We start from the raw sequence: 26648 nt of genomic DNA, 5'->3' as shown, positions 1-26648 counted from the left end.
CCCTAAAATGCCAGTTCAGTATAGGAACCCCACAAATGACCCCATTTTAGAAAGAAGACACCCCAAGGTATTCCGTTAGGAGTATGGTGAGTTCATAGAAGATTTTATTTTTTGTCACAAGTTAGTGGAAAATGACACTTTGTGAAAAAAACAATAAAAATCAATTTTCCGCTAACTTTTGACAAAAAATAAAATCTTCTATGAACTCACCATACTCCTAACGGAATACCTTTGGGTGTCTTCTTTCTAGAATGGGGTCATTTGTGGGGTTACTATACTGCCCTGGCATTTTAGGGGCCCTAAACCGTGAGGAGTAGTCTTGAAACCAAATGTCGCAAAATGACCTGTGAAATCCTAAAGGTACTCATTGGACTTTGGGCCCCTTAGCGTACTTAGGGTGTAAAAAAGTGCCACACATGTGGTACCGCCGTACTCAGGAGAAGTAGTATAATGTGTTTTGGGGTGTATTTTTACACATACCCATGCTAAGTGGGAGAAATATCTCTGTAAATGACAATTGTTTGATTTGTTTTACACACAATTGACCATTTACATAGAAATTTCTCCCACCCAGCATGGGTATGTGTAAAAATACACCCCAAAACACATTATACTACTTTTCCTGAGTACGGCGGTACCACATGTGTGACACTTTTTTGCAGCCTAGGTGCGCTAAGGGGCCCAACGTCCTATTCACGGGTCATTTTGAGGCATTTGTTTTCTAGACTACTCCTCGCGGTTTAGGGCCCCTAAAATGCCAGGGCAGTATAGGAACCCCACAAGTGACCCCATTTTAGAAAGAAGACACCCCAAGGTATTCCGTTAGGTGTATGGCGAGTTCATAGAAGATTTTATTTTTTGTCACAAGTTAGTGAAAAATGACACTTTGTGAAAAAAAACCAATAAAAAATCAATTTCCGCTAACTTTTGACAAAAAATAAAATCTTCTATGAACTCGTCATACACCTAACAGAATACCTTGGGGTGTCTTTTTTTCTAAAATGGGGTCACTTGTGGGGTTCCTATACCGCCCTGGCATTTTACGGGCCCAAAACCGTGAGTAGTCTGGAAACCAAATGTCTCAAAATGACTGTTCAGGGGTATAAGCATCTGCAAATTTTGATGACAGGTGGTCTATGAGGGGGCGAATTTTGTGGAACCGGTCATAAGCAGGGTGGCCTTTTAGATGACAGGTTGTATTGGGCCTGATCTGATGGATAGGAGTGCTAGGGGGGTGACAGGAGGTGATTGATGGGTGTCTCAGGGGGTGGTTAGAGGGGAAAATAGATGCAATCAATGCACTGGGGAGGTGATCGGAAGGGGGTCTGAGGGGGATCTGAGGGTTTGGCCGAGTGATCAGGAGCCCACACGGGGCAAATTAGGGCCTGATCTGATGGGTAGGTGTGCTAGGGGGTGACAGGAGGTGATTGATGGGTGTCTCAAGGTGTGATTAGAGGGGGGAATAGATGCAAGCAATGCACTGGCGAGGTGATCAGGGCTGGGGTCTGAGGGCATTCTGAGGGTGTGGGCGGGTGATTGAGTGCCCTAGGGGCAGATAGGGGTCTAATCTGATAGGTAGCAGTGACAGGGGGTGATTGATGGGTAATTAGTGGGTGTTTAGGGTAGAGAACAGATGTGAACACTGCACTTGGGAGGTGATCGGACGTCGGATCTGCGGGCGATCTATTGGTGTGGGTGGGTGTTCAGTTTGCCCGCAAGGGGCAGGTTAGGGGCTGATTGATGGGTGGCAGTGACAGGGGGTGATTGATGGGTGGCAGTGACAGGGGGTGATTGATGGGTGATTGACAGGTGATCAGTGGGTTATTACAGGGAAGGACAGATGTAAATAATGCCCTGGCGAATTGATAAGGGGGGTCTGAGGGCAATCTGAGCGTGTAGGCGGGTGATTGGGTGCCCGCAAGGGGCAGATTAGGGTCTGATCTGATGGGTAACAGTGACAGGTGGTGATAGGGGGTGATTGATGGGTGATTGATGGGTAATTAGTGAGTGTTTAGAGGAGAGAATAGATGGAAACACTGCGCTTGGGTGGTGATCTGATGTCGGATCTGCGGGCGATCTATTGGTGTGGGTGGGTGATCAGTTTGCCCGCAAGGGGCAGGTTAGGGGCTGATTGTTGGGTGGCAGTGACAGGGGGTGATTGATGGGTGATAGGTGATTGGCAGGTGATTGACAGGTGATCAGTGGGTTATTACATGGAAGGACAGATGTAATTAATGCACTGGTGAATTGATAAGGGGGGGGGGTCTGAGGGCAATCTGAGCGTGTGGGCGGGTGATTGGGTGCCCGCAAGGGGCAGCTTAGGGTCTGATCTGATAGGTAACAGTGACAGGTGGTGATAGGGGGTGATTGATGGGTGATTGATGGGTAATTAGTGGGTGTTTAGAGAAGATAACAGATGTAAACAATACATTTGGGAGGTAATCTGACGGCGGGTTTGCGGGCGATCTAATGGTGTGGGTGGGAGATCAGATTGCCCGCAAGGGGCAGGTTAGGGGCTGATTGATGGGTGGCAGTGACAGGGGGTGATTGATGGGTGATAGGTGATTGGCAGGTGATTGACAGGTGATCAGTGGGTTATTACAGGGAAGAACAGATGTAATTAATGCACTGGCGAATTGATAAGGGGGGGTCAGAGGGCAATCTGAGCGTGTTGGCGGGTGATTGGGTGCCCGCATGGGGCAGATTAGGGTCTGATCTGATAGGTAAAAGTGACAGGTGGTGATAGGGGGTGATTGATGGGTGATTGATGGGTAATTAGTGGGTGTTTAGAGCAGAGAATAGATGTAAACAATGGATTTGGGAGGTGCTCTGATGTCGGATCTGCGGGCGATCTATTGGTGTGGGTGGGTGATCAGATTGCCCGCAAGGGGCAGGTTAGGGGCTGATTGTTGGGTGGCAGTGACAGGGGGTGATTGATGGGTGATTGATGGGTGATTGATGGGTGATTGACAGGTTATCAGGGAAGATAGATGCATACAGTACACAGGGGGGGGGGGTCTGGGGAGAATCTGAGGGGTGGGGGGGGTGATTAGGAGGGGGCAGGAGGGATATAAAAAAAAAAATAGCGTTGACAGATAGTGACAGGGAGTGATTGATGGGTTATTAGGGGGGTGATTGGGTGCAAACAGGGGTCTGGGGGGTGGGCAGGGGGGGGGGTCTGAGGGGTGCTGTGGGCGATCAGTGGGCGGGGGGGGCAGATCAGTGTGTTTGGGTGCAGACTAGGGTGGCTGCAGCCTGCCCTGGTGGTCCCTCGGACACTGGGACCACCAGGGCAGGAGGCAGCCTGTATAATACACTTTCTATACATTACAAAGTGTATTATACACTTTGTATGCGGCGATCGCGGGGTTAACATCCCGCCGGCGCTTCCGTATGGCCGGCGGGATGTTACGGCGGGTGGGCGGAGCCAGTTGCCGGGGGAAGCGCGCGTCATCAATGACGCGATCGCTCCCCCGGCATGCCTAAAGGACGCGCCGCCTGAAGGCGTATTGCGGTCCTTTAGGCATCCACTTTGCCGCCGCCCATGGGCTGTGGGCGGTCGGCAAGTGGTTAAAGGTGGACTTCCTAGCAGCACATTGCTAGATCATTGTGGTTTTCCTGCAGTGTTGTGACTCTAGCCATTACTCCTGTGTTCCCTGAACCTTGTTATTGTACTCTGAACTCCTGGTATTGACCGACTATCCGACAATTCTCTTGCCTACTGTCTGATATTTCTGATTATCTGGTTTGATTACTGCCTGTCTGACTATTCTCTTGTATGCCGATTTCGTTATCCACTCCTGTATATATCGTGAGATCTGTGTTCCTGTTTGTGCCATTGATTATACTGTGTGGTCTGTGTTATTGCATATTTTCACCTTCAAATCCAACCTGTGCAGACCTCAGTATTTTCATATATGTGATTTCTTGCTCTACAGCCCAAGGAGACCAATGCCAATTGACTAATAAATGATTATGAATTCCAAAGTGCACTAAAATAAGTAAAGTAAGGTCATGCATATAGCACTGGAGCAACTAGCCACTCAATTTCACACTAGTAAGCAGAACAATCTCACCATTGTATCGTCTTCTAACTGACAGATGACCTCCCAAAACAGATTGCTTGGGGATGGAGAAAATAACTAATGTATTGCCCAATATACTGGTTTTATGGGCCTTCTGCTGTAGAAGAAAAAAAATCCTGATGTATTGTCCAATATACTGGTTTTATGGGCATTCTGCTAAATATATATATATATATATATATATATATATATATATATATATATATATATATATATATATATATACGGTATTCCTTTGGGTAAAATTTAGCATAAATTATAGGCCTGTAAGGTCCATTTCAAATTTAGCTCTGATTCTTCAAAATTTAATTAGGATGTGACTTAGGAAATTTGGATAGCTAACTTGACAATCTTTGATAAAAAATATAAATCCCGGTTTGGGGTAATGTCACACGCCTCTCTGAACATACCACCTGCCTTCCTCTTCGTGACAGCGCAGGCTTCCTGTTGTCTGGATGTTAGTAATTTCCCAAATCAAACTTTTCTTTCAAAGGAAACAATGGGAAGGTGGTAGACTGGCAGGTTGGCCACAATGATTTGAGGCACATTCCACAATGGCCCTGTTGCCCAGCTCATGAAGACATACTCCATCTCTCAAGTAAAACAAGAGAAGGGTTGATGATCCCCCTCCCAGAAGACACTAGGAAGCTAGGGCACTGTGAGGATACAACAGCCCTCTAGAACAGGGCTGCCCATTAGGTCGATCATGATCTACCGGTAGATCGTGACCGCCTGCTCGGTAGACTGCGGCTTCATTAAATTTTGCGGCCAGCAGCTGTAGAACATGGCCGATTGGCCTTGTGCCATCAAATTTTGCTGCCAGCCTCTGGCAAATAGGGAAACGACGCCAAGCACAACACATCCACGCACGCTGCCTACCGCCCCTTTGCCCGCCAGAGCGCTCCCTCCGGATTGCACATCTGCCCTCAAGGCAGCCGCAGCTGAGGGGGTGGAGACCAGGACAAGCCGCAGACACCACCTCTGGAGCTGGAGGGAGGTAAGTGATAACTAGGTAAGTGAACCTATAATGAAGGCACATATACCTAGCTAACCTGTACTGAAGTCACCTATACCTAATTAGGTGTGTGGGGGGGGGGGGGGGGGTAAGCTTAGCATTTGAGACGTTGGTAGATCTCCTAACCTCGGCAAATTTTGATGTAGCTTGAGAGCCAAAAAAGTGTGGGCACCCCTGCTCTAGAAGATGCCATGGAGTGAAATTTTGAAATATATTTTTTTTATTATTATTTTTTAATCTACAGGATAGAATAGAGATGGCCAGTGAAAAAAAATGGCTGTAAATTTTAATACAGTTTAAAAGACCAGTGAGACAAAACAATGAAGACAACCCTCTGAAGCACCCAGACCTCATGCTGATACGTACCCTAGTGACGTGTGTGATGTGTCAGTTTAGTTAAGTTTCCAATAAAAACACTACTTTTTAAAAAAAATTTTTTTAACTTATTTACAAAATGTTATAGCATTAGGGTGCAAACTCCTGTGAATATTTTGGATTAAAGAGATTTAATAACACGCTAGTAGTTGAGGGTAAATAGAAGATCACAAGGATGGCTCTCCAGGTTTCTAAGGCCCTATCTCCTGTCCCACTGCGCAGTCACCCAAAGTGACTATTCTCCTCTATGCAACTCGTATAAAGGTCAGGGATGAACGTACAATATCAGAATTTTAAAGGTGAGTAGAAGAAATGGTAGATGAAATGTAAATAATTCAGAGTTTACCCAACATGGGGCTTGATTTACAAAACGGTGCTAACTTTAGCACTGGCCCTTAGCCAGAGGCGGGACAAGGTCCTTCAGCACCCAAGGCCGAGACACCAAAGTGCGCCCCCCCCCATCCCTCCCACCCCAGCCGTCACACACTGATTTCTAGTAGACTAATAGGTGCCCCAAGGCCCCCAACCTCCTCAACACCTTAATCTCTAGTTATCTGGCTTGCAGTCACTGTCATATATCCCCTTTTCTTATTTCTTTCTGCTTCAAACACAATTGGGAATAACAGCTGAATGAATTGTGCGCCCCCTCCTACACTGCGCCCTGAGGCTGGAGCCTCTCCAGCCTCTGCCTCGGCCCGGCCCTGCCCTTAGCACGTCTAAACTCAGTTGAAATGCGAGAAGTAGTGATCGTGTGCAAAGTACCGCGCGCAAAGTTTTGTGCGCGCACTGCACAGAGCGCTCCGCGCGAAGTGCCCACTAAAGCCTATGGGACTTAGCACGCGCATAGGACTTTGCGCGCGCAAGACTTAGTGCACGATCTGATTGAGAAAACTGGTGCTAACCTACTTAGCACCCTGGTTAGCGCGCCTTAAAGGACTTACGAGGCGAAAATGCTAAAAAAAAGTAAATTACCTGCCTCATCTTTTATGGCACGGAGGACGCCGTCCGCGCCCTCCGTGCCGATCCGCCGGGTCCCCCCGCTCATTAGCCCCCCGGGCCGGCTGCCGACCCCACGGCCCGGGTCGGGCTCTCCTGCCACCCGCAATATGGCCGCTTCCTTTGGCCGCAGCAGCGCAGTCCGCCTGGGACTGATATAGAGGCGCCACGCTAGTGCTGACAACTACTTGGTTGCCCCTGCTTTCTATGTGTTTTGCCTGATGAAGCGGGCTTGTGTCCCGTGAAACGCGTTGCAGATTAATTATTTTTGGGAGCTTGAAATTGTTTAAAAATTTATATCTTTTACCATATACAGTGGTTGACTGTTTTTGTAGGGGAGGCGAATCCACCAGTGCCGCCTACATTTTATTTGGTTTTAATTGGCATCATTTTTATCCTATTGGCGCCTCTGTTTCTTTCATTACGTGATCATCCACCTGGTGGATAGGTGTGGACACCTTTTCTTCTTCTATACAGAGAGCGACTTTTTAGCCTGAGCGGGGACAGGCCTAATCTCCCCGACTGTGCTATAAGTGGTTGCCTGAACGTGGCAACCCACACTTGTGAGTATATTTCTACTTTTTTCATTTGACGTCAACTGTTTTACAATATTACACTATCGGGGGCTCTCGATTGTTCTTTTCTTCTCTCCCTACTTAGTGGAGGAGAGGACTGACTCCAATAGGAGATTGTGGTGCACAGAGCCGGTGCAGATCCGAACAGCCACAAACAACACTTTCGTAATAACGTCTCAGCGCAAAGTAGCGCTGAGCGCATAAACCAGGACTGAGGAGATCAGGACAGGTAGACAGAATGAACGCTTGCTTAACTAGCCACTACTTAGTGACAGCAAGCGTCCACAACAAGACAGACTGGAATGAGGTAGCCAATGCGTTTGGAGCGATGGCGTGCCTCACAAAGACAGGACAGGATAGTCAGGAAATAGCAGGATCAAGATAGATAAACGTAACACAGATAAATATACAATAAGTATGATTTCCTAGCGTATTACAATTACAGCTATCAATGAAACTATTTGTAACGTCTGACTAACATATGTATATATCGGCAATGAACCGATATATGACATAAGCAGGAACTCTGACTAAGACTGGAGTAATACAGGGAACAGGACTCAGAAGGATTCGCTATCTCTTCGCAGAGATGAACGCAATCCACAACAGGACCAGGAACAGGATAACTAGCTCAGCGTGCTGGAACGCTGACTAACTGAACACAGGATATAAACAGTTCGTGTACGTATATATCAGCGACACTGATGTATCAACGTAACACGAATACAAGAAAAATAATAAACGTGCAAGTATGCATATATATTGGCGATGAACCAATATATGACACAAGACAAGCAAAGTAACAACTTCTAGAAACAAGAGCAGAACTAGGAGGACTCGCTGACCCCTTCGCAGGAGTCAGCGCAGTCCACACGGACTAGGAACAAGGTGGGGCACGAGCAGAGTAACAGACAGAATCTGAGACTATGGTAGCCCATGAGGCATTGCAGGAAGCAGTTCTTTATACTGAGGTCATCCAATGGGAGCAGACCTGCAGATTCCCACACAAGTGAATGGTAATTAATCACAGGCTGATAGCAGGAAAAGGCAGACAATGATATGCAGCCTGCAGGAAAGGGATTGCCCCTCAATTGCAGCAGACAATGTTTGTTTACACAAAAGCATATTAAACTGTCATTAACTTCAGAGCGACTGCAGATGGAATCAGCAACTAGTTTAAGTGCAAACCAAACTATGCAAGCAAATGCATGTAATGACATTAGAACTGCTTGGTTTGCAATACCACTGCAGTCAGCAGTAAACGCTGCAGAAGCGATCATAACAGCCCCTTTCAGGAAATGCCGGCGGATTGCCCCCCGGGCGATTTGGGGGCTCTGCAGCCCTCGTTTAGTGGCGGGGATGCGGCGGATTACTTGGGAGCACTGAAGTGAACTAGAAGGAAGCTTTAGCAGGCGAGGGCCTCAAAATATTGTATCGAGAGCCGCAAATGGCCCGCAGGCCGCGAGTTTGAGACCCCTGCTTTAAAGGAAACCTAAACTGAGAAGGACATGTATTTTTCCTTTTAAAATAATACCAGTTGCCTGACTCTCCTGCTGATCCTGTGTCTCTAATACTTTCAGCCACAGCCCCTGAATAAGCATGCAGATCAGGTGCTCTGACTGGAGTCAGACTGGAATAGTTGTATGCTTGTTTCAGGTGTGTGATTCAGCCACTGTTGCAGCAAAGAGATCAGCAGGACTACCAGGCAACTGGTGTTGTTTAAAAGGAAACATCCATATCCCTCTCAGTTTAGGTTCTCTTTAATAGATTTAGCCATAGACCTTGAACAAGCATGTCATTCAGGTGTTTCTGAATGAAGTCTGACTGTTTCACGTGTGTGTTTAAGAAACTATTGATGCCAAAAAGATCAGCAGAACTTCCAGGAAACTGGAATTGTTTGAAAGGAAATTGATATGGCAGCCTCCATATGCCTCTCAGTTCAGGTTCCCTGTGACATAGAAGGTAATTGCAAATACTCAGTTCCAGGAGATGTACAAAAATCGAGACCATAGCATAACCGTTCATGACAATGTCCAATATGTGCTCTATATCAGTGGTGGCGAACCTAAGGCACATGTGCCCTAGGTGACACTACAAGCCATCTGTGGGCACACACGCTGCTGCCTGCGACCACTGCTGTATTAAATATTTGATTGGTTTTTTTTCTTTATTAAATAAAATAATTTACCCTTACTTCGCCTCCTCTCCAAAAACCTTGAATCATTTACAGTGCAGAGAGGCAGGCAGGTGAAAGAGGACTATTTTCAACTGTCTCCTCACTGCGCATTCATCTCCCCGACAATTAACTCGTAGTTCCGGCCGGCAGGGAACAGAAGCAGAGGTGCTCTGCCTGGACTGACTTCTTTTACTGGTCCAGTCGCCCCGATCCCTACACTCACGCTGCTGCGGAGAGGATTGTGTATCTCCCTTCATGATTTTTATGATGTCCAGGCTCCGGGGAACGTTTACTAGGAAAAAGTCTCTCCACCTCAAAAGCTTTTTGATGTGAAGTGAGTGATTCACTGTTCACTGTTTTATTTAAGTCTGTAGCTGAAAAAAAAGGTCTGGCTGCATGCTTCACTCTCTTTTTTTTTCTCTCTCTCTGTCCCTTCTTGACTCTTATCACTATTTTCCTCTCACTACGTTCCTCTCTCTCATTACCTCCACTGTCTCTCACTAAACTCCCTCTCTCACAAGCCCCCCTCTCTTCCTGGCTAGCAGTACTTACCCTCCTGTCCAGCCAGCAGCAGCATGCACCTACATACCCTTCCTATGCCTGCCCAGCAAGAGCATGTACCTACCCTCCGTACCTACCTACCATTCGCCCGCCCACCCAGCAGCATGCACCTTCATTCCCTACCCTACGTCCTGCCCACTGCACCTACTTACCCTACATGTGCCTGCCCAGCCATAGCTAGCTACCGTCCCTACAGCCCACCTAACTGCAGTTCCTCCCACCCAAATCTAACTACCTACCTTTCCATGCAGTCCGCTCAGTAACAGCTACCTATTCTCCCTTCTGTGTTGCTGCTGCAGCTACCTACTTACCACCCAACGACAGCTACCTTACTTCATTACACTCCTTACTGTCCTGCAGCAGATACCTAATCCCGGTGGGGTCGCTAGGGGCTTATGTTCGGCGCTAGTGCCCCGAAGCTCGGCAAAAGTGCCTGGAATCTGGGGTCCCGGTGTGCCCACCGGCAGTGCCCCGAACTATGGCTGCGTCTCCTCTATCTTCGCTGTGCTATGTCTGGGGGCGGAGATAAAGATACTCGTAGCCTGACGGGGTATCACATGGGGCCAGGCAGCCAGTGAGAGAGCAGTGAGGCACACTCTGCTCTCTCACTGGCTGCCTGGCCCCATGTGATCCTGGCCAGCTACAAGCATCTGTATCTGAATGAAAGTGATGAAAGCTATGGGCTGGTGAGACATGTGAAGGAAAAGGCAAGTGATTTATGTCTCCAGTCCCAGCCGCCCCGCTCTCTGCATACACAGGGCACAGCCTGTGTCAAACTGTGCTGATGTACGCAATGATAGTACATAGTACATGAGTCCCCTGACCTCCCCCACTGACCTGACAACCCTGTGTCCACATAACTGTGATGATTGGCGGGCAAGGGATAATCTTTTATTACTCCTTGACTCCTATCTGTAGCTCAGGGAGCAGGAACAATCTGCACAGACGTCAGGCATACTCTGTGTAAGCCTCTCCCCCCCCCCAACCACCTTCCTTTCACTATTCAGTCTCGCTTACTGACCTGCCCTCTGCTCTTTAAACTGCTCTGCTCACGCCAGCCTACATTTTCTTTTATTAACCCTTTCACTGCGTGTCCTAGCTAAAGTGTACCAGAGATGATTGATACTTACTGTTTTATACATACCTGGGGCTTCCTCCCAATCCCAAGTGCACAGATCGCCCCCACAAAGCCGTTCTCTTCTGCCTGCTGCTCCGGGATCGGGTCCCGTTAGTTCTGCCAGTCTGCGCAAGAGAAGTGTGCCCTCTACGTATCTCTCCGGCGGCCGCTGGAGAGATACGTAAAGAGCGCACTTCCTCTTGCCCAGACTGTCTGTGACTGGCTGAACTAACATGACCCGATACCGGAGCTGCGGGCAGCGGAGGACGGCGGCGTGGGAGCGATCTGTGCGCATGGGGCTCAAGGAAGCCCCAGATATGTATAAAACAGTATCAATCATCTCTGGTTTCCTTTAAGGTGGCCATACATCAGCAACTTGGCAGCCGACCGACCATCCGATTCAGTAATTATTGAATCAGATGAAAATCTTTGCTGTCAAATGCATGCCCGATTAAAGGTTGGTTGCATATATCGGTCGGACATGTTGCAAGATGTAGGGCCGACTTTCTGGATCGGGTGCGTGGCAGTAATGGTGAATGATATCGGGACAAGCAACAAACGTGACGTAACCCCCGGCGCTGTTCCCACAGTGTATAAATGTACATGTATGTGTGCATTTCTACATTACCTGTCCTGTGTCACAGTGCCCGTCTGTCTTCCGAATCCGCCTCTCTTCCATTAGCCCCATACACACCGCCGGAGTGTGCTGTCTGCCGGCGGCTTGTATGGGGCTAATGGCAGATTCAGAAGATGGGACGGGCACTGTGACACAGGGCAGGTAATGTATAAACATACACATACATGCACATTTAACACTAGAGCAGTGTTCCCCAACCCTGTCCTCAGGGCCCACCAACAGTGCATGTTTTGTGGAAATCCACAGAGGTAGTTAATGAGCTCTGCTGAGACACTAATTACCTCACCCAAGAATGTTTGTGGTTTCCTGCAAAACATGTAGGGCCCATTTCCACTAACGCAAATCTGCATGCATTTTCTACATGCAGGTTCGGATGACATATACAAGTCAATGGGGCTGTTACCATTACAGGCAAAATTTGCTTACCCCCGCAGGCAAAAAAAAAACCTGTCCGCCTCTGTCAGAATTTTCCGTGCCATTTAAATGGTTTTGTGTAAATGCGTATGCATTTTTGCAAATGCATATACGCATGCGGAAGTCAATAGTAATGAATAGCGATAGTAAAATCCCAAAATCACATGAAAAACCATACACGTGCAAATCCGCAGGATTTTTTTTTTCTCTTTCTATGCAGATTCGTCTAGGTATTGTGGAAACGGGCCCATACTGTTGGTGGGCCTTGAGAACAGGGTTGGGGAACTCTGGACTAGAGAATGGAGGCAGACTCGGCCGATTCCTGAGAGATTTCATGCTGACATTGATTGGGAATCGGCATGTGGTGTACGGGCAGCCGACAGATCTCTCTCTAATCAGATTTGATCAGAGACAGATTTGTCGAATCTGCCCATAATCGCTAGATGTATGGCCACCTGTAGGCCTTAGGCTACATTACAGAACGCTGTTGGTGAGGCCACCCATGACCACGCCTACTTTTTGCCACGGCGCTCTGGACATTCTTCCTTGGTGCCCCGGATCTCCCAGGATCCAAGCAACGCCCCTGCCTGATCCATCTACCCAAGTTCCCTCCTTACTTACTCCTTTTTTCCCCAGACGCTACTTAAAGTGGACCCAAATTAAAAATACAAGATTTCAGAAATACAATCTATTTTCTAAATTATAATAATAAATAGCAGCCTTTTTTCAGCTGCATGATGGCAAATATAAAATATTTTACATTTATTGGAGGAACCCCTCCCTTCCTTTCATATTGCCGGGACAGAATCCGGCAAACTGGTGGAGTAGGTGGTGTCCAGCAAAGGAGGAATTGCTAAAGACTGCCACCTGTATATCCCTAGTTATGAAAAGAGAAGGGTGAAAAGCATGCACTGAAATGCTCATAGGCTTGAAGGAGTGTTTATTTATTCTGTGTATGTGTCAGAGTGGTGCAACTAAATATTTTGAATTAAAAAAATGTTTGGTTTGGGTCCGCTTCAACATCCCCACCTATCGTCCCGCCCAGCTGCAACTACCTTTTCTACCTACCTACACTCCCTTCTGTTCTACAGCAGCTACATAATCTCTCTACCTACCCTTGCTTCCAGTCGCAGTTACCTAACCTCCTTACCTACCTAGGCTTCCTCCCCTCCCCAGCCTCAACTACTTAACCTCCCCATCTATCCTCCCACCCAGCTGTAACTACCTTACCTTTTCCTACCTTCACTTCCTCCTGTTCTAGAGCAGCTAGCAGCTACCTAATCTCTTTACCTATCCTGCTCCCAGTGCCAGCTGCCTAACCTTCCTACCTACCTACACTAGTTGGGGCGCAACACAGTATTCTGAGTGAGGGGCAGTAACTTTGGTCTGAATATTGCCATTTATTTTAATTTTTCTATTAGGGAGGGAGATCCAACCCTGGGCTATGCTGAATTCTCACCCCCCCCCCCCATCTAGCAGAGGGCGGCATTGGTAAACACACTGCAGCCAGCAGCAAGGCGAGTACTTATCATTACTGCATAATGGAAGGACTGGTAGGAGGCGTCTGCTGTGCTGACGGGAGGAGAGGGACGTGCCCAGCCTCTCCAAGAGAGTAGTAGAGAGATTCTTGGGCAAATAATTGCAGCATTTTTGATATGAGAATCATTTGATCATTTCTGCATTTAATACATGGGGGTGATTGCTGAATTTTAAATGTAGTGTGGCCTTTAATGTACGAGTTGTATTTTAACTAAAACCGCAGGATTCAGTAGAAATAGCCGTGTGGCACTCTGATAAATAAGTGGATTTTAGGTTGCAGTTTGGGCACTCAACCTCTAAAAGGTTCACCATCACTGTTCTTCAGAATCGCAATCACTACAGAAATGCTACATGGTGAGATTTTACAAAAAACGAATCATTCCAGTGGAAAATGACCCATAGAAATACATTATCCAAGAGATTTTCAAAATGCTAGCAATTGGAAAATTCCTGAAACGTGCTCTTGATATGAAATAGCCCTAAAAAGCGTTTTTGATCAGAAAAGAAATCACTTTGGGTGTAATACAGGCCCTAAGATCATTTTAAAGGGAAGGTCCAAGCAAAATTAAAAAATGAGTTTCACTTACCTGGGGCTTCTACCAGCCCCATGCAGCCATCCTGTGCCCTCGTAGTCACTCACTGCTGCTCCGGTCCCCTGCTGGCAGCTTTCCGACCTCGGAGGTCGGCAGGCCGCATTGCGTACGTTTTTACGCATTCCCACTAGTGCAGGAACATTAACACATACATTTTTACGCATTACTGGTTCAATGCGTAAAAATTTACGCACAGAACCAGTAACGCGTAAAAATGTATGTGTTAATGTTCTTGCACTAGCGGGAATGCGTAAAAACGTACGCAATGCGGCCCGCCGACCTCCGAGGTCGGAAAGCTGCCAGCGGGGGACCGGAGCAGCAGTGAGTGACTACGAGGGCACAGGATAGCTGCATGCGGCTGGTAGAAGCCCCAGGTAAGTGAAACTCATTTTTTTATTTTGCTTGGACCTTCCCTTTAAAAGGGAAGACTTTAAATATTAAGTTGTCATCTCCTTACATTTCCTCCCTAATCTCCAGATGCCTTCCCACTCGGAACCTTCGCTCCTCCCAGGAGACTCTCTTGTCCTCTAGCTTATCATCTCCTCTCACTTCCGCATCCAGGACTTCTTAAGAGCATCACCTCTCCTTTGGAATGCTCTCCCACAGCCAGGCCGTGATGCTCCAAGCCTGGAAACCTTCGAACGTTCTCTCAAAACACACTTATTTAGACAAGCCTATAGTATGCTATAGGTAGCATTGGAGGTTTACTGCCTCATCAACTAACCAGCGAGTCTCCTTGCCTAATGTCTCCAGCCTACTACCCTCTAGATTGTACAGTGGGATGCAAAAGTTTGGGCAACCTTATTAATCGATTTTCCTGTATAAATCGTTGGTTGATATGATAAAAAAAATGTCAATTCCATATATCATATAGGAGACACACACAGTGATATTTGAGAAGTGAAATTAAGTTTATTGGATTTACAGAAAGTGCTCAATATTTGTTTAAATAAAATTAGGCAGGTGCACAAATTTGGGCAGTGTTGTCATTTTATTGATTCCAAAACCTTTAGAACTAATTATTGGAATTCAAACTGGCTTGGTAAGCTCAGTGACCCCTGACCTACATACACAGGTCATCCAATCATGACCTCCAGACCATAGGCCACCCACAGGCTTCCAGGCCTCGCAGAGGGTCCCCGCAGCCACGGCCCGCTCTGACAGTTCCGCTCCGGATCCCTGCCTGGCCATCCCCGCGGCTCCCGCCAACATCGGTCTCCGCCGCCGCTCCTCTGCACTTGGCCACCCACGTGGCCCCTGGCTCTCGGCCCCGCTCCTCCGGACTAGGCCACTCACGCGGCCCCTGGCTCTCCACCTCTGTTGTCCCGCTCCACCGGACCCTCTGATGTCCCGCTCCACCGGACCCGGACCCAGCGAATGCGGACAGCCTCCGGAGCAACTCTGCGCGGCCATCCCTGCAGCCTCCGGAGCAACTCTGCGCGGCCATCCCTGCAGCTCCTGACACAATCTGTCCCTCTGCCGCAACTAGGCCACCCACGTGGCCACCTCTGCTCTGCTAACTCCAACGCTTCCGCATCCAGCCGGACTTGCCTCCACGACAAAGCTGCCTGCACCCGTTATTCTGGATGCTGACCCAGCCTCTCCACGCTCGGTGCTGCCAACCCTGTCTCCTCCAGCCAGCCAGCCTCTCCACCGCTCTGGGCTGGCTCCTGCCTCGGACTCATCTCTGCATCCAAGCTGCTCTGGTAAGCACCCCTGATCCCTGCTGCTACCCTAACCACGGGGCTCTGCTTTCAGGGCTCCATTCCCTGTGTCCCCCTTTCCTGTGAGGGAGGCCACCCTCACTCCACAATCCGCACTCTGTGCCCCCGGTCCTGCTGCTGCCCCTCCACCCACGAGGTACCCCTTATTGCCCTTCCACCTATTGAGTCCTGCTGCAAGCCCTTCCACCTATTGGGCCCTGCTGCTGCCCTCCCACCCACTGGGTACCCCTTACTGATCATAGCCGGCCGCAGCCCTGAAAAAATAAGAAATAGCTTAATAATCCTTAAAGGAAAAGACCTGTTCTAAAGCCGAAACCTGGAATAAATCTGCAGTGTGTCCTGAAATAAATCTGCAGTGCGACTACTTCCTGCTTTCAGGGAAGAAGGCGCTGGGGTTACCCACTGCCCCAAAGGGGGCCCACCGCAAACTGCACCCTCACCGCTCTCCCGCCACCGTGGCTCCATGGCTCCGAATCAGCTGCACCCCCCAAGTGCCACATGCATCACCATGTACAGCAGAGAGGAACTTCTGCAATGGGAGGCCTGCAGCCCAGCGACCCATGCACCCCTGTGGAACATAACCTGGGATCACATCAAGCTACTCACCAGGAGGGACAGGCGGGCCAGCATGTACCTCCGCCCCAGGGGAAAGAGGGCAGGAGTACAAGTGAGGCTTAAAAAGAAAGGCCTGCGGTCACCCATCCCAGCCATTCTCCTTTCTAATGTCTGCTCCCTCCCGAACAAGCTTGATGAGCTGCTCGTACTACTTGGCAGCAACCGATCTATGGGCGAAAATACCCCAGTCCTTTGCTTTACTGAAACGTGGCTGAATGACACCATCCCGGACAACTCCCTTCAACTACCAGGTTTCAACTTCTTCAGAGCAGATCGAGACAGCGCACTCTCCGGTAAACACAGGGGAGGTGGCATCTGCTTCTACATTAAGGCCTCTTGGTGCACAAACACATCCATCATAGACTACCGCTGTTCCTCAGACATTGAGCTCCTAGCCATCAACTGCAGACCGCAGTACTCTCCAAGAGAGTTCTCCTCCTACATCCTTGTGGGTGTTTATATCCCCTATAGCGCAAACACCAAGATCGCGCTGCGCATGCTCAGCGACACCATCTCACGGTGGGAGACATCCCTCCCAGACTCCCTCTTCATCATCTGTGGGGACTTCAACAGCGCGAACCTCCGCACGGAGATGCCTCGCTACAAACAGCACATCACTTGCCCCACCAGGGATCAAAACACCCTGGACCATTGCTTCACGGTCCTCAAAGACGCATACAAACCCACTCGTCGGGCACCCCTAGGCAACTCTGACCACTGTCTAATCCACCTCATACCCACCTATAGGAGACACCTTGAGTCTTCCAAGCCAGTCTTCAAGACCGTAAGAAAGTGGACAGAGGAAGCTAAACTACAGCTACAGGCCTGCTTTGATTGCACCGACTGGGAGGTCCTTCAAGCACCCTGCCTGGAGGAATGGACGGAGAACGTCCTCTCCTACATCAGCTTCTGCGAGGAGTTGTGCATCCCCACAAAGACATTTAGGGTCTACCCTAACAACAAGCCTTGGTTTAATGGCAAGCTACGCCGGCTCCGGAAAATCAAGGAAGTAGCGCACAAGTCTGGCACACCGGAGGAGTTCAAGGCAGCCAGGTACACCCTTAAGCGTGAACTTAGTGCTGCAAAGAAGGACTACTCCAGTAAGTTAGGCCTCAGCCTTCGATCCAACAACGCACGGGAGGTCTGGCAAGGCCTCAGGGCTGCCACGAACTTCAAACCTCCTCCTCAACACGCTCCCCCGAGCCTTGCACTAGCTGAAAAACTAAACGAATTCTACTGTAGGTTCGAAAACCAACCCTCCACCATTGGTGACCATGGAGCCACCCCCAGGGCACCCCCCTCATCCACTTCCCCTAGCGAGGACAGGGCCCTTCCAGTACCGTTAGAAGTCCAAGCGACCGACGTTCTCAGGCACCTCCGGAAACTGAATCCAAGGAAAGCCTCTGGCCCAGACGGCGTGTCATCCATGTGCCTGAGAACATGCGCTAGCCAGCTAGCCCCTGTACTGACTGCCATTTTTCAGAACTCCCTGGCAAGGGGTAAAGTACCCTCCTGCCTCAAAAGGTCCACCATCATCCCTGTACCAAAAAAAAAACAGGGTACACGGACCTCAACAACTACAGACCCGTTGCCCTGACCCCAACTGTCATGAAGATCTTTGAAAAACTGGTCCTCAGACATCTGAAAGCCTCCACCGATGCTCTCCTAGATCCACTTCAATTTGCTTACAGAGCAAACAGGTCCACAGAGGATGCCATCAACATCAGCCTGGAATTCATCATGGAACATCTGGACAGACCCAACACCTACACTAGGATCCTCTTCTTAGACTTCAGCTCTGCCTTTAATACAATCAGTCCGGTCATCCTGCATACCAACTTAGCACAACTCGGGCTTGATTGTACTCTCTGCGATTGGATCAAAGACTTTCTCACAAATAGGACGCAACGAGTCAAACTCGGCAGCTGCCTCTCCCGAGTGAGGACCACAAACACTGGCGCCCTCCAAGGCTGCGTACTGTCCCCGATCCTTTTTTCCCTATATACGAACGGATGCACCTCAACTGCCGACTGTGTAAAGGTCATCAAATTTGCGGATGACACCACCATACTGGGACTCATCAGCGGTGAGGATGAACGCTCCTACCACAGGGAGATCGAGCGCATCTGCAACTGGTGCAAGGATAACATGCTCGTCCTTAATGCTGCAAAGACTGTCGAGCTGGTTGTGGATTTCAGGAAGCGCCCTCCCCCACTTAACCCGATCTTCATCGCAGGCACAGAGGTCACCAGAGTATCAAGCGTTCGGTTCTTGGGCTCTACCATCACCAATGACTTGAGATGGAGGGAAAACACCACTAAATGCCAAAAGAAGGCTCAGCAACGGCTGTTCTTCCTAAGACAGCTAAGGAAGTTTGGCATGCCGCAGGAGCTGATGTCAAGCTTCTACACTGCCACCATCGAGTCTATCCTGTGCTCCTCCATCATCGTCTGGTATAGCGGCGCCACCACAAGTGACAAGTACAGACTACTTAGAGTAATCAAGGCCGCAGAAAGGATTATCGGTACACCCTTGCCACCACTGGACCTCCTTCATGCTTCCAGGCTGAGAACGAGGGCAAATAGGATCACGCAAGACTCCCTCCACCCCGGCGGTCGCTTTTTCAACCGCATGCGCTCCGACCACCGCTATAGAGCCATTTCCACCAAAACCTCCAGACATAGAAACTCCCTTTTCCCCCAAGCAGTGTGCCTTCTGAACTCGAGCCATGCACACAGCAAAGCTAAATAGCAGGTCTGTCATCCAGACCTAAATAGCCTGTAGGAACTCAACCTGGGGTAATTCTTCATTCTTCATTTCATTGTACTTGCACCTAGGACTAATTAACCAAATTGCAGGACCAGCTGCTACGCTCTACGTATGTTCATTTTGCACATGTACTTGTACTACTATGTTCCTTGTTCTTCAATGCATTTCTGTATTGCTACTTGCTAGTTATGTTCTGATGTTGTTGTTGTTGTTCTTGCACTATGTTCTATGCCAATGTGTACCACAAATAATTCCGGGTGCGGCAACTGCTGCACTTGGCGAAATAAATTGATTCTGATTCTGATTCTGATTCTGATGAGAAAGAGTATTAAAGGGGCACTACAGCGAAAAACTGTACAATTTAAAATATGTGCAAATATATACAAATAAGAAGTACATTTTTTCCAGAGTAAAATGAGCCATAAATTACTTTTCTCCTATGTTGCTGTCACTTACAGTAGGTAGTAGAAATCTGACAGAAGTGACAGGTTTTGGACTAGTCCATCTCTTTATAGGGGATTCTCAGGGATATATTTATTTTCAAAAGCACTTAGTGAATGGCAGTTGCTCTGTCCAACTGCCAAAAAACTGTGTAGCGAGTAGCAATGCTGGCCAGCATTGTTGTTTATATCGTTTTTTGGAAATATCTTTATAAAGAATAAAAGCCTTGCTGAGAATTCCCTATGAAGAGATGTACTAGTCCAAAACCTGTCGCTTCTGTCAGATTTCTACTACCTACTGTAAGTGACAGCATTATAGGAGAAAAGTAATTTATGGCTCATTTTACTCTGGAAAAATGTACTTCTTATTTGTATATGTTTGCACATATTTTAAATTTTACAGTTTTTCGCTGTAGTGCCCCTTTAAAGGGGGTCAATTGTACGTTTCCCTCCTCTTTTAATTTTCTCTGAAGAGTAGCAACATGGGGGTCTCAAAACCACTCTCAAATGACCTGAAGACAAAGATTGTTCACCATCATGGTTTAGGGGAAGGATACAGAAAGCGGTCTCAGAGATTTCAGCTGTCTGTTTCCGCAGTTAAGAACATAATGAGGAAATGGAAGACCACAGGCTCAGTTCAAGTTAAGGCTTGAAGTGGCAGACCAAGAAAAATCTTGGATAAACAGAAGCGATGAATGGTGAGAACAGTCAGAGACAACCCACAGACCAGCACCAAAGACCTACAATATCATCTTGCTGCAGATGGAGTCACTGTGCATCATTCAACCATTACGCGCACTTTACACAAGGAGATGCTGTACGCGAGAGTGATGCAGAGGAAGCATTTCCTCCGCCCACAGCACAAAGAGAGCCGCTAAAGCACATTTGGACAAGCCAGCTTCATTTTGGAATAAGGTGCTGTGAACTGATATAACTAAAATTGAGTTATTCGGGCGTTATGCATGGAGGAACAACAACACAGCATTCCAAGAAAAATACCCACTACCTACAGTAAAATATGGTGGTGGTTCCATCATGCTTTGGGGCTGTGTGGCCAGTGCAGGGACTGGGAAGCTTGTCAAAGATGAGGGATGCATGGATTCCACTCAGTATCAGCAGATTCTGGAGACCAATGTCCAGGAATCAGTGACAAAGCTGAAGCTGCGCCGGGGCTAGATCTTTCAACAAGACAACGACCCTAAACACTGCTCAAAATTCACTAAGGCATTCATGCAGAGGAAAAAGTACAACATTCTGGAATGGCCATCTCAGTCCCGAGACCGGAATATAATTGAAAATCTGTGGTGTGAGTTAAAGAGAGCTGTCCATGCTCGGAAGCCATCAAACCTGAATGAAGTCGAGAGGTTTTGTAAAGACGAATGGTCCAAAATACCTTCAACCAGAATCCAGACTCTCATTGGAACCTACAGGAAGCATTTTGAGGCTGTAATTTCTACAAAAAGAGAATGTACTAAATATTGATTTCATTTCTTTTTTGTGGTGCCCAAACGTTTGCACCTGCCTAATTTTGTTTAAACAAATATTGCGCACTTTCTGTAAATCCAATAAACTTTATTTCACTTCTCAAATATCACTGTGCGTTTCTCCTATCCTTCCTACTAATATAATAAATGGGAAAGTTCGGATGTTTGGATGTTTGTTACTCGATCACGCAAAAATGGCTGAACGGATTTGAATGAAATTTGGCACACACATAGTACATTACCTGGAATAAAGTATAGGATACTTTTTATTCCCATAACCAAAAAGGGGGTGGAGACAAATACAAATTTCACTGGAAAATGTAAACTGCAGCTATTCTTACACTGTTAATGGTAGCGTTCTCAAACTTTGCACAGTTGGTCGCTGGGTGACTGGGATTAATATTCAGAAAGGTGGGTGGAGTCTATAAAAGCCAATCAAAATTAACCTATTGATTTTCAAGGGGAATATTTACATTGCTACTGACCTTCACCGCCTCACAAGCAAAGGCAAGCATAGACTACAATCGCCAGGAGCTTCTACAGATCGGATCAAGCAGCACAGGAGATTACTTTAACACGGAATCAATACCGCAGGAGATTCTTAGATCACCGGGTCTTTCGTTAACCACTGCTATCCTCGGAAATAGACAGGGCAGAAAGCGAAGCAAGAGGAAACAAAAGAGAGGTAAGCGATCAGAACTGCTAACTAGACTGAGAGCTACTCCACATAAAACCCCTCTTCCTAGCGCACTGCTTGCAAATGTGAGATCCCTCGCAAATAAAATGGATGAGCTCCGACTGGATATCTCCACGTATAAAACTATGAGAGACTGTTGCCTTTTGATTTTTTCGGAGACATGGCTGTATCCCTCCATACCAGACGCTGCAGTTGAGCTTGCAGGTCACACGCTTCACCGTGCTGATCGAACACATGATTCTGGCAAGAAAAGAGGTGGAGGACTATGTGTTTATATCAATAATGCTTGGTGCACTAACGTAACCATAATCAACAAGTCTTGTTCACCTGATGTGGAATACCTAATGCTGAGATGTCGACCGTATTACCTACCCAGGGAACATACAGTTATTATAATTATGGCAGTATACATTCCACCTCATGCCAATACTAAGTCAGCAAATGAACAACTGTTTGATGTCATTAGTAAGCAACAGAACTCACACCCTGATGCAATTTTCATAATTGCTGGAGATTTTAACCAAGCAAATCTTAAGAAGGTATTTCCCAGATTTTATCAGCATTTTATCAGCATGTGGACTGTAAAACCAGAGGAGAAAACACCTTGGATCATGTCTATACAAACATAAAAAGTGCCTATAAGATCACCCCACGCCCCCCACTGGGACAGTCTGACCATCTATCTTTGTTTCTTATTCCCGCATACAAAGCCATTATCAACACTGCTAAACCAATTAGCAAGTCTGTTAAAGTCTGGCCTGAGACTGCCGTCTCTTAGCTCCAAGATTGCTTTGAAAATACAGACTGGGATATTTTCTTTCATGAAACAAACCTGGAGACGAGTACTTCCTCTGTATTGTCATATGTTAATTTCTGTGTGGACACCATCACTGTCAACAAAAGAATTACGGATTACCCAAATCATAAACCATGGATTACAAAAGAACTCAAGGAACTTCTAAAGAATAGAAACAAAGCTTTTAAAATACAGGACAAAGAAGCAAATTCTTCAGCCAGAGCAAGTCTGAAAAAAGGCATACGAAATGCAAAACTTAAATACAAACAAAGGATTGAGGAAAACTTTGAAAATGACTCAAACCCAAAGAGGATGTGGCAAAGCATTCTACTATTCACAGATTACAAAAAGAATAGCACTCAATATACACTGGACAATAACATCCCCAGCCTAGCAGAGGAACTTAACAACTTCTTTGCTAGATTTGAAAAAGACAACAATCGGCCTCCAGTCAACTTTGGGCCCACTACAGACTCACAGCCTTTAATCCTTCACATACATGAAGTGCAGCAAGCACTCACAAATATCAACACCAGGAAAGCTGCAGGTCCTGATGGTAAGCAAGGACGTGTTCTCCAGGCCTGTGCTGGTCAACTAGCGAAAGTTTTTACACAAATATTCAACCTCTCTCTGTTCTTGGGTGTAGTTCCATCATGCCTTAAATCTACAACTATTGTGCCAGTCCCAAAAAATCCTAGGATAACCTGTCTTAATGATTATCGACCAGTTGCTCTAACCCCTGTCATTGCCAAGTGCTTTGAACGACTGGTAGCCACACACATCAAGGCCTCCATCCCAGCAAATCTAGATCAACACCAGTTTGCTTACTGAACAAATAGATCGACTGAGGATGCCATCTGTGTAGCTCTCCATGCTGCCCTCTCACACCTGGAAAAGCCCAACTCCTATGTTAGGATGCTCTTTGTTGACTACAGCTCAGCATTTAACACCATTGTACCTAGCCAGCTGACCAACAAACTCCATGCACTAGGTCTTGCTCCCTCCATATGTACTTGGTTATTGGACTTCCTTACTAATCGCCCTCAAACTGTCAGACTAGGAAAACAGACATCCTCCACCCTTACCCTGAGCAATGGCGTGCCACAGGGCTGTGTATTAAGCCCTCTCCTCTATGCACTTTTCACCCATGACTGCCAGCCTATCCATATCTCAAACATAATTGTTAAGTTTGCAAATGATACGACTGGCATTGGGCTTATATCAGACAATGAGGAAGCTGCATACAGAGAAGAAGTTAGGAACCTGACTGCATGGTGCGACATTAACAACCTGTTATTAAATACAAAGAAGACCAAAGAAATTATTCTGGACTTTAGGACCACCAAAAAGACCACTCACCTACCGCTAATGATCAATGCAGAGGCTGTGGAGAGAGTTTCCAGCTTCAAATTTTTGGGAGTCACCATCGCAGAGAACCTGTCCTGGGCTGACAATGCTTTAGCTCTAACTGGCAAAGCACAAAAACGCCTCTACTTTCTGAGAAAACTAAAGAGCGCTAACCTCCCACAGAAGCTGCTGGTTAATTTCTACAGATGCACTATAGAAAGTGTTCTGACCAATTGCATGACGGCCTGGTACAACAGCTGCACAAAGGCTACTAGAGAAGCCCTGCAGCGAGTTGTTAAAAAAGCAGAAGCCATTATTGGCACTGAACTACCATCACTGGAACTTTTGTATAATACTCACAGCGTGAGAAGGGCCAAAAACATTATCAAGGACAACGCTCACCCTGGAAATGCCTTGTTTGAGCTCCTTCCATCAGGTAAACGTTTTAGATCAATCCGCACACACACAAACAGACTGAAAGACAGCTTTTTCCCATCTGCCATAAACTTGATGAACTCTGAATCCTCTCTGAAATAATTAACACTGTGTACAAATTGTTTAAATAACTGTAATACCTGGCATATGTGTATAATTTCTTCTCCATCCTTGTTACTATCACTATGTTCCCTATATGCATCGTGGGGTTGTCATGAAAAGTAATTTCGTTGTGTTACACAATGACAGTAAAGTGAATTGAATTGAATTGCTGCCATTCTTGCACTGTTAATGGCACAAGCCTCAAACCTGGTACAGTTGATCATTGGGTGACTAGGGTTCAATTTCAGAAAGGGGGTGGAGCCACAAATAGCCAATTAAATTTGTTTCATTTCAATGCAAATTATTGATGCCAAACACCGCAAAGATCACAAACTTGGTAATTGATTAATTGTGTGTTAGGGTTAGAAAAGTAGGCACAGCCAACACCTGCCAAATACATAAATGGTCAACGCTGGGTCATAAGTGGGTGGAGACAAATACAAATTTTACTGGGAAAATGTAAACAGCAGCCATTCTTACACTGTTAATGGTAGGGTTCTCAAACTTTGCACAGTTGGTCACTGGGTGACTGGGATTAATATTCAGAAAAGTGGGTGGAGTTTTTAAAAGCCAATCAAAATTAACCTATTGATTTTCAAGGGGAATATTTACATTGCTGCCATTCTTGGACTGTTAATGGCACAAGCCTCAAACCTGTTACAGTTGATCATTGGGTGACTAGGGTTCAATTTCAGAAAGGGGGTGGAGCCACAAACAGCCAATTAGATTTGTTATATTCCAATGCAAATTATTGATGCCAAACACCGCAAAGCTCACAAACTTGGTAATTGAGTAATTGATTAATTGTGCGTTAGGGTTAGAAAAACGGGCACAGCCAGCACCAGCCAAATACATAAGCGGGCAATGCCGGGTCATAAGTGGGCGGAGACAAATACAAATTTTACTAGGAAAATGTAAACAGCAGCCATTCTTACACTGTTAATGGTAGGGTTCTCAAACTTTGCACAGTTGGTTACTGGATGACTGGGGTTAATAATCAGAAAAGTGGGTGGAGCCTACAAACGCCAATCAAAAATTACCTATTGATTTTTCAGTGGAATATTTCATTGCTGCCATTCTTGCACTGTTATTGGCACAAGCCTCAAACCTGTATACAGTTGATCATTGGGTGACTGGGGTTTAAATTTATAGAAGGGGGTGGAGCCACAAACAGCCAATATGAGTTGTTTCATTTTAATGCAGGTTATTGATGCCAAAGACAGCAAAGCTCACAAATTTGGTCATTTTGTAATTGATTAATTGTGTGTTAGGGTTAGGAAAAGTGGGCGCAGCCAGCACCTGCAAAATACATAATCGGGCAATGCCGGGTCATCAGTAGGCAGAGACAAATGCAAATTTCACTGAGAAAATGTAAACTGCAGCAATTCTTACACTTTTAATGGTAGGGTTCTCAAACTTTGCACAATTGGTCACTGGGTGACTGGGATTAATATTCAGAGAAGTGGGTGGAGCCTACAAAAGCCAATCAAAATTCACCTATTGATTTTCAAGAGGGAATATGTAATTGCTACCATTCTTGCACTGCTAATGACACAAGCTTAAACCTGATACAGTTGGTCATTGGGTGACTGGGGTTAAATTCAGACAAAGGGGTGGAGCCACAAACAGCCAATAAGATTTGTTTAATCTCAATGCAAATTATTAATGCCAAAAACCGCAAAGCTCACAAACTTGGTTATTGAGTAGTTGTGTGTTAGGGTTAGAAATAGTAGGCGGAGCCAACACCAGCCAAATACATACCTGAATAATGTTAGTAAATAAGTGGGTGGAGAAAAATACAAATTTCATTGCGCAAATGTAAACTGCAGCCATTCTTACACTGTTAATGGTAGGGCTCTCAAACTTTGCACAGTTGGTCACTGGGTGACTGGGATTAATATTCAGAAAAGTGGGTGGAGCCTATAAAAGCCAATCAAAATCCACCTATTGATTTTTAAGGGGAATATTTAATTGCTGCCATTCTTGCACTGTTAATCACCTGTACCTGGTACAGTTGGCCATTGGCTGATTGGGGTTCAAATTCAGAAAAGGGGCGGAGCCACATCCAATCAGATTAATTTTATTTCATTGCAAATTATTGATGCCAAAGACCGCAAAGCTCACATACTTGGTCATTAAGTAACTGTGTGTTAGGG

General features: G+C 46.7%; 1 protein-coding gene and 1 long non-coding RNA gene across 6 annotated transcripts in view; one reads left to right on the top strand and one right to left on the bottom strand.

Moving 5' to 3' along the window:
- Nucleotides 1-13443, top strand: part of LOC137524627 (uncharacterized) — an 84426-nt gene extending 70983 nt beyond the window's left edge. Inside the window, exon 3 of the long non-coding RNA XR_011022744.1 lies at nt 13377-13443. This is a non-coding gene — a long non-coding RNA (uncharacterized lncRNA). The remainder of the gene's footprint in view (nt 1-13376) is intronic.
- Nucleotides 1-26648, bottom strand: part of SNX29 (sorting nexin 29) — an 875170-nt gene that overhangs the window by 130237 nt on the left and 718285 nt on the right. The gene's annotated exons all lie outside the window — the stretch shown is intronic.

This window comes from Hyperolius riggenbachi, chromosome 7 (assembly GCF_040937935.1).
Source record: "Hyperolius riggenbachi isolate aHypRig1 chromosome 7, aHypRig1.pri, whole genome shotgun sequence".
Taxonomy (NCBI): Eukaryota; Metazoa; Chordata; class Amphibia; order Anura; family Hyperoliidae; genus Hyperolius; species Hyperolius riggenbachi.
This window is presented reverse-complemented; position numbering and strand designations above follow the sequence as displayed.